This window comes from Somniosus microcephalus, chromosome 6, assembly GCF_052327205.1.
Source record: "Somniosus microcephalus isolate GS21.2 chromosome 6, FLI_Smic_1.0, whole genome shotgun sequence".
Classification (NCBI taxonomy): domain Eukaryota; kingdom Metazoa; phylum Chordata; class Chondrichthyes; order Squaliformes; family Somniosidae; genus Somniosus; species Somniosus microcephalus.
In genome coordinates, this window is record NC_140992.1 from 244421581 (window position 1) to 244431145 (window position 9565).

Sequence of the window (9565 nt, forward strand, 5' to 3'; positions counted from 1 at the left end):
GCAACAGCGCACCCCTCAGCATGGGAGGACTGCAGGAAAACTGCAGCCAGCAACAGCGCCCCCTCAGCATGGGAGGGACTGCAGGAAACATGCAGCCGGCAACAGCACCCCCTCAGCATGGGAGGACTGCAGGAAAACTGCAGCAGGCAACAGCGCCCCCCTCAGCATGGGAGGACTCCAGGAAAACTGCAGCCGGCAACAGCGCCCCCCTCAGCATGGGAGGACTGCAGGAAACCGGCAGCCGGCAACAGCGCCCCCTCAGCATGGGAGGACTGCAGGAAAACTGCAGCCGGCAACAGCGCCCCCTCAGCATGGGAGGATTCCAGGAAAACTGCAGCCGGCAACAGCGCCCACCTCAGCATGGGAGGACTGCAAAAACTGCAGCCGGCAACAGCGCCCCCCTCAGCATGGGAGGATTGCAGGAAAACTGCAGCCGGCAACAGCGCCCCCCTCAGCATGGGAGGACTGCAGGAAACCTGCAGCCGGCAACAGCGCCCCCCTCAGCATGGGAGGACTGCAAAAACTGCAGCCAGCAACAGCGCCCCCTCAGCATGGGAGGACTGCGGGAAAACTGCAGCAGGCAACAGCGCACCCCTCAGCATGGGAGGACTGCAGGAAAACTGCAGCCAGCAACAGCGCCCCCTCAGCATGGGAGGACTGCAGGAAACTTGCAGCCGGCAACAGCACCCCCTCAGCATGGGAGGACTGCAGGAAAACTGCAGCAGGCAACAGCGCCCCCCTCAGCATGGGAGGACTGCAGGAAACCTGCAGCCGGCAACAGCGCCTCCTCAGCATGGGAGGACTGCAGGAAACCTGCAGCCGGCAACAGCGCCCCCTAACGATCAAGTGAAAACCGGTTCTGACGAAAAGTCAAAAATAACAACCGAAAATGCTGGAGAAACTCAGCAGGCCAGGCAACATCTGTGGAGAGAAAATAGAGTCAACGTTTCGGGTGAAAACCCTTTGTCAAGACTGAAGAAACACAGGAAATGAAATAGATTAAAAGGCCAGTGGGGGCTGGGACCTGGTCATCGACCTGAACCGTTAACACTGTTTCTCTCTCCACAGATGCTGCCTGACCTGCTGAGTATTTCCAAGATTTTCTGTTTCTATTTCAGGCGAAAACTTCCCACAGCATCTACGCCCGTCAGCATGGAAGGTGAATAATGTAAACTGCTGTGAGAACTGGGCGAATGCCCAGGGACATCATTTGGGAGACAGGTACAACATAATGCAGGCCGAATGGGCAGAAATCAGAGGAATCATTCAACATAAATGAGCAATGGGAGGCCTTCAAAGAAGAGATAGTTCTGGTGCAGACTAGACACATTCCCACAAGGGGGAAAGGACAGGCATCTAAAGCTAGAGCTCCCTGGATAACTAAAGATATAGAGATTAAAGTAAAGCTGAAAAAGGAAGCTTATGATAAATACAAAAGCAGAATCCTGTGGATGCTGGAAATCTGAAATAAAAACAGAAAATGCTGGAAATACTCAGCAGGTCAGGCAGCATCTGTGGAGAGAGACACGGAGTTAATGTTTCAGGTCGATGGCCTTTTGACCTGAAGCGTTAATTCTCTTTCTCGCTCCACAGATGCTGCCTGACCTGCTGTGTATTTCCAGCATTTTCTGAGCTTTTAATAAACGTTGGGTTCATAATTCAGTAGAGAACCAAGCTGAATACAAAAAGTACAGGGGAGAACTGAAAAAGGAAATGAGGTAAAGAGAGTGTATGAGAATAGATTAGCAGGTAACATAATGGAACTCAGAAGTCTTTTATAAACATATAAATAGTAAAAGGGTAGTCAAAGGAAGGATGGGGCTGATTAGGGACCAAAAAGGAGATCTTGTGGATGCAAAGGCCATGGCTGAGGTACTAGGTGAGTACTTTGCTTCTGTCTTCACCAAGAACCTTCTCAAGTGCATCTAACAGAAAACAGAGAGTTGGGATAAATGGTTCATTCTCGGGCTGGCAATCAGTAACTAGTGGTGTTCCGCAGGGGTCAGTGCTGGGACCCCAACTCTTTACAATCTATATTAATGATTTGGAGGAAGGGACCAAGTGCAACATATCCAAGTTTGCCGATGATACAAAGATGGGAGGGAAAGCAGTGAGTGAGGAGGACATAAAAAACCTGCAAAAGGACATAGACAGGCTAAGTGAGTGGGCAGAAATTTGGCAGATGGAATATAATGTTGGAAAGTGTGAGGTTATGCACTTTGGCAGAAAAAATCAAAGAGCAAGTTATTATCTAAATGGAGAGAAACTGCAAAGTGCTACAGTACAAAGGGATCTGGGGGTCCTGGTGCATGAAACACCGAAGGTTAGTATGCAGGTACAGCAGGTGATCAGGAAGGCCAATGGAATCTTGGCTTTTATTGCAAGGGGGATGGAGTATAAAAGCAGGGAAGTCTTGCTTCAGTTATACAGGGTACTGGTGAGGCCATTTAGTCATAGAGTTATACAGCACAGAAAGAGGCCCTTCGGCCCATCGCGTCCGCGCCAGCCATCAAGCCCTGTCTAATCTAATCCCATTTTCCAGCATTTGGTCCGTAGCCTTGTATGCTATGGCATTTCAAGTGCTCATCCAAATGCTTCTTGAATGTTGTGAGGGTTCCTGCCTCTACCATCCTTTCAGGCAGTGAGTTCCAGATTCCAACCACCCTCTGGGTGAAAAAGTTCTTCCTCAAATCCCCTCTAAACCTCCTGCCCCTTGTTATTGACCCCTCTACTAAGGGAAAAAGTTCCTTTCTATCTACCCTATCTTCTATGCCCCATATAATTTTGTACACCTCAATCAGGTCCCCCCTCAGCCTTCTCTGCTCCAAGGAAAACAACCCCAGCCTGTCCAGTCTTTCTTCATAGCTGAAGCGCTCCAGCCCAGGTAACATCCTGGTGAATCTCCTCTGCACCCTCTCCAAAGCAATCACATCCTTCCTATAGTGTGGCGACCAGAACTGCACACAGTACTCCAGCTGTGGCCTAACCAGCGTTTTGTACAGCTCCATCATAACCTCCCTGCTCTTATATTCTATGCCTCGGCTAATGAAGGCAAGTATCCCATATGCCTTTTTAACCACCTTATCCACCTGTTCTGCTGCCTTCAGGGATCTATGTACATGCACACCAAGGTCCCTCTGATCCTCTGTCTTTCCTAGGGTCTTACCATTCATTGTGTATTCCCTTGCCTTGTTAGTCCCAAAAAATGCATCACCTCACACTTTTCAGGGTTAAATTCCATTTGCCACTGTTCCGCCCATCTGACCAACCCATCTATATCGTCCTGCAGACTGAGGCTACCCTCCTCGCTATTTACCACCCCACCAATTTTTGTGTCATCTGCGAACTTACTGATCATACCTTTTACATTCACATCCAAATCATTAATGTAGACCACAAACAGCAAGGGACCCAGCACCGATCCCTGCGGTACCCCACTGGACACAGGCTTCCAGTCACAAAAACAACCTTCGACCATCACCCTCTGCCTTCTGCCACTAAGCCAGTTTTGGATCCAATGTGCCAAGGCACCCTGGATCCCATGGGCTCTTACCTTCTTGACCAGTCTCCTGTGTGGGACTTTATCGAAAGCCTTACTGAAATCCATGTATACCACATCAACTGCACTACCCTCATCCACACACCTAGTCACCCCCTCGAAAAATTCAATCAAATTGGTCAGACATGATCTTCCCTTGACAAAGCCATGCTGACTATCCCTGATTAATCCTTGCCTCTCCAAGTGGAGACTAATTCTGTCCCTCAGAATTTTTTCCAATAATTTCCCTACCACTGACCTGTAATTCCCTGGTTTATCCCTACTACCCTTCTTGAATAATGGTACTACATTAGCTGTTCTCCAGTCCTCTGACACATCCCCTGTGGCCAGAGAGGTTTTGAAAATTTGTGTCAGAGCCCCTGCAATCTCCTCCTTTGCCTCACACAGCAGCCTGGGATATATCTCATACGGGCCTGGGGATTTATCCACTTTTAAGCCTGCTAAAACTGCTAGTACCTCCTCCCCCTCGATGCTAATATGTTCAAGTATATCACAGTCCCCCTGCCCGATTTCTATGTCTACATCGTCCTTCTCCATAGTGAACACAGATGCAAAAAATTCATTTAAAACCCCACCTACATCTTCTGGCTCCACACACAGACTGCCACTTTGGTCCCTAATGGGCCCTACTCTTTCCCTAGTTATCCTCTTGCCCTTAATATACTTATAAAACACCTTAGGATTTTCCTTTATTTTGCTCGCCAGTGTTATTTCATGGCCCCTCCTCGCTCTCCTAATTTCTTTTTTAAGTATCCCCCTGCACTTTTTATACTCCTCTAGGGCTTCCTCTGTCTTTAGTCCTTTGTATCTGCCAAAAGCCCCCCTTTTTTTCCTAATCCATTCTCGTATATCCCTTGACATCCAAGGTTCCCTGGGCTTGTTGGTCCCACCCTTGACCTTTACGGGAACATGTTGCCATTGTACTCTCTCAATTTCCTTTCTGAAAGACTCTCATTGCTCCGATGTGGATTTTCCTACAAGTAGCTGATCCCAGTCCACTTTGGCCAGATCCTGCCTTATCATATTAAAATCGGCCTTCCCCCAATTTAGAACCTTTATTTCCGGTCCATCTCTGTCCTTTTCCATGACTACCTTAAATCTCACCGAATTATGGTCACTGTCACCAAAGTGCTCACCTACTAACACTTCTACCACTTGCCCGGCCACATTCCCTGGAATTAGGTCCAGTACCGCCCCCTCTCTTGTAGGACTTTCTACATGCTGACTCAAAAAGCTCTCCTGGATGCACTTTAAGAATTCTGCACCCTCTAAGCCTTTCACACTCTGACTATCCCAGTTAATATTGGGGAAGTTGAAATCCCCCACTATTATTACCCTATTATTTGCACATTTCTCTGAGATTTGCCTACATATCTGTTCCTCTATCTCCCCCTGACTGTTTGGGGGCCTATAGTACACTCCCAGCAAAGTGCTTGCCCCCTTTTTGTATTTAAGTTGTACCCATATGGCCTCATTAGATGAACCTGTTAATATATCATCCCTCCTTACAGCAGTAATTGACTCCTTAATTAATATTGTGACACCCCCTCCTCTTTTACCCTCCCCTCTGTCTCGCCTGAAGATTCTATACCCCGGAATATTGAGCTGCCAGTCTTGCCCCTCTCTCAACCATGTCTCCGTAATAGCAACAATATCATACTCCAATGTGTTCATCAACACCTTCAGTTCATCCACCTTATTTGCAAGACTCCTTGCATTAAAATAAATGCCATCCAGCCTTGCCCTACTCCCTTGTGCCATTACATATTTGCTCTGCCTTCCAAGCTGACTTGTTTTTTCCTCTATATTTGGCTGTACATCACTCCCTATTATAGCTCCACTCTGTATCCCATCCCCCTGCCAAGTTAGTTTAAACCACCCCCAACAGTGCTAGCAAACCTCCCCGCAAGGATATTTGTCCCGTTCTGGTTCAGGTGCAACCCGTCCGACTTGTACAAGTCCCACCTTCCCCAGAAGCAGACCCAGTGATCCAGGAAACTAAAGCCCTCCCTCCTGCACCAACTCTTTAGCCACGCATTCATAGAGTCATAGAGTCATAGAGTAATACAGCACGGATAGAGGCCCTTCGGCCCATCGTGTCCGCGCCGGCCATCAAGCCCTGTCTAATCTAATCCCATATTCCAGCATTTGGCCCGTAGCCTTGTATGCTATGGCATTTCAAGTGCACATCCAAATGCTTCTTAAATGTTGTGAGGGTTTCTGCCTCCACAACCCTTTCAGGCAGTGAGTTCCAGACTCCAACCACCCTCTGGGTGAAAAAGTTCTTTCTCAAATCCCCTCTAAACCTCCCGCCCTTTACCTTGAATCTATGCCCCCTAGTTATTGACCCCTCTACTAAGGGAAAAAGCTCCTCAGCATCCATCCTATCTATGCCCCTCATAATTTTGTACACCTCAATCATGTCCCCCCTCAGCCTCCTCAGCTCCAAGGAAAACAAACCCAACCTGCCCAGTCTCTCCTCATAGCTGAAGCGCTCCAGCCCTGGTAACATCCTGGTGAACCTCCTCTGCACCCTCTCTAACGCGATCACATCCTTCCTGTAGTGTGGCGACCAGAACTGCACACAATATTCCAGCTGTGGCCTAACCAGTGTTTTATACAGCTCCATCATAACCTCCTTGCTCTTATATTCAATGCCTCGGCTAATGAAGGCAAGTATCCCATATGCCTTTTTTACCACCTTATCCACCTGTTCCGCCGCCTTCAGGGATCTGTGTACTTGCACACCCAGATCCCTCTGACCCTCCGTCTTGCCTAGGGTCTTTCCATTCATTGTGTATTCCTTTGCCTTGTTAGTCCCCCCAAAGTGCATCACCTCGCACTTTTCCGGGTTAAATTCCATTTGCCACTGTTCCGCCCATCTGACCAACCCATCTATATCGTCCTGCAGACTGAGGCTACCCTCCTCGCTATTTACCACCCTACCAATTTTTGTATCATCCGCGAACTTACTGATCATACCCTTTACATTCATATCCAAGTCATTAATGTAGACCACAAACAGCAAGGGACCCAGCACCGATCCCTGTGGTACCCCACTGGCCACAGGCTTCCAGTCACAAAAACAACCTTCGACCATCACCCTCTGCCTTCTGCCACTAAGCCAGTTTTGTATCCAATGTGCCAAGGCACCCTGGATTCCATGGGCTCTTACCTTCTTGACCAGTCTCCTGTGCGGGACTTTATCGAAGGCCTTACTGAAATCCATGTATACCACATCCACTGCGTTACCCTCATCCACACACCTAGTCACCCCCTCAAAAAATTCAATCAAATTAGTCAGACATGATCTTCCCTTGACAAAGCCATGTTGACTATCCCTGATTAATCCTTGCCTCTCCAAGTGGAGACAAATTTTGTCCCTCAGGATTTTTTCCAATAATTTTCCTACCACTGATGTTAGGCTCACTGGCCTGTAGTTCCCCGGTTTTTCCCTACTACCCTTCTTGAATAATGGTACTACATTAGCGGTTCTCCAGTCCTCTGGCACATCCCCTGTGGCCAGAGAGGTCCTGAATATATGTGTTAGAGCCCCCGCAATCTCCTCCTTTGCCTCACACAGCAGCCTGGGATACATTTCATCCGGGCCTGGGGATTTATCCATTTTTAGGCCAGCTAAAACCGCCAATACCTCCTCCCGCTCGATGTTAATATGTTCGAGCATATCACAGTCCCCCCGCCCTATTTCTATGTCTACATCGTCCTTCTCCATAGTGAAAACAGATGCAAAAAATTCATTTAGAACCCCTCCTACATCTTCCGGCTCCACACACAGATTGCCACTTTTGTCCCTAATGGGCCCTATTTTTTCCCTAGTTATCCTCTTACCCTTAATATACTTATAAAACATCTTCGGATTTTCCTTTATTTTGCTTGCCAGTGTTATTTCATGGCCCCTCCTTGATCTCCTAATTTCTTTTTTAAGTATCCCCCTGCACTTTTTGTACTCCTCTAGGGCTTCCTCCGTCTTTAGCCTTTTGTATCTACCAAAAGCCCTCCTTTTTTTCCTAATCCATTCTCGTATATCCCCTGACATCCAAGGTTCCCTGTGGTTTTTGGAACCACCCTTGACCTTTACGGGAACATGTTGCCATTGTATGATCTCAATCTCCCTTCTGAAAGCCTCCCATTGCTCCGATGCGGATTTTCCTACAAGTAGCTGATCCCAGTCCATTTTGGCCAGATCCTGCCTTATCCTATTAAAATCGGCCTTCCCCCAATTTAGAACCTTTATTTCCGGCCCATCCCTGTCCTTTTCCATGGCCACCTTAAATCTTACCATATTATGGTCACTATCACCAAAGTGCTCACCTACTAGCACTTTTTCCACTTGGCCGGCCACATTCCCTAGAATTAGGTCCAGTACCGCCCCCTCTCTTGTAGGACTTTCTACATGCTGGCTCAAAAAGCTCTCCTGGATGCACTTTAAGAATTCTACACCCTCTGAGCCTTTCACACTCTGACTATCCCAGTTAATATTGGGGAAGTTGAAATCCCCCATTATTATTACCCTATTATTTGCACATTTCTCTGAGATTTGCCTACATATCTGTTCCTCTATCTCCCCCTGACTGTTTGGAGGCCTATAGTACACTCCCAGCAAAGTGCTTGCCCCCTTTTTGTTTTTAAGCTCCACCCATATGGCCTCATTAGAGGACCCTGCTAATATATCATCCCTCCTTACTGCAGTAATTGACTCCTTAATTAATATTGCGACACCTCCTCCTCTTATACCTCCCCCTCTGTCTCGCCTGAAGATTCTGTACCCCGGAATATTGAGCTGCCAGTCTTGCCCTTCCCTCAACCATGTCTCCGTGATAGCAACAATATCATACTCCCATGTGTTTATCAACACCTTCAGTTCATCCACCTTATTCGCAAGACTCCTTGCATTAAAATAGATGCCATCCAGCCTTGCCCTTATATATTTGCCCTGTCTACCAAGCTGACTTGTTTTTTTCTCTATAATTGGCAGCCCATCCCCCCCTATTTCAGCTCCCCTCTGTATCCCATCCCCCTGCCAAGTTAGTTTAAAACCCCCCCAACAGTGCTAGCAAACCTCCCCGCAAGGATATTTGTCCCGCTCTGGTTCAGGTGCAACCCGTCCGACTTGTACAAGTCCCACCTTTCCCAGAAGCAGGCCCAGTGATCCAGGAAAGTAAAACCCTCCCCCCTACACCAACTCTTTAGCCACGCATTCATCTGCTCTATCCTCCCATTCCTATACTTACTAGCACGTGGCACTGGGAGTAATCCAGAGATTACAACCTTTGAGGTCCTGCTCTTTAATCTGTTACCTAGCTCCCTAAATTCTTGATGCAGGACCTCATCCCTCTTTTTACCTATGTCGTTGGTACCAATGTGGACCACGACCATTGGCTGTTCACCCTCCCCCTCCAGAATGCCCTGCAGCCGCTCAGTGACATCCTTGACCCTGGCACCAGGGAGGCAACAAACCATCCTGGATTCACGTCTACGGCCACAGAAACGCCTATCTGTTCCCCTTACTATAGAATCCCCTACCACTATTGCTCTCCCACTCTTTTTCCCCCCTTCCTGGGCAGCAGGAGCACCCCCAGTGCCAGGAAGTTGGCTGCTGCTGCCTTCCCCTGGTGAGTCATCCCCCTCAACAGTATCCAAAGCGGTATACTTGTTTGAAAGGGGGATGCCCGCAGGGGTTCCCTGCACTACCTGCCTGCCTTTGTTGCTCCGCCTGATGGTCACCCCCTGTGCTGCCCTGCCCTGAAGCGTGAACAACTCGCTAAACGTGCTATCCACGAGCCTCTCAGCATCGCGCATGCTCCAAAATTCATCCACCTGCAGCTCGAGCGCCGCAATGCGGTCTGCAAGTAGCTGCAGCTGGATGCATTTCCCGCACACATGGTCGTCAGGGACACCGGCAGCTTCCCTGATTTCCCACATGGAGCAAGAGGAGCAGAACACGGGTCTGAGCTCTCCTCCCATGACTTACTCCTTTAATTAATT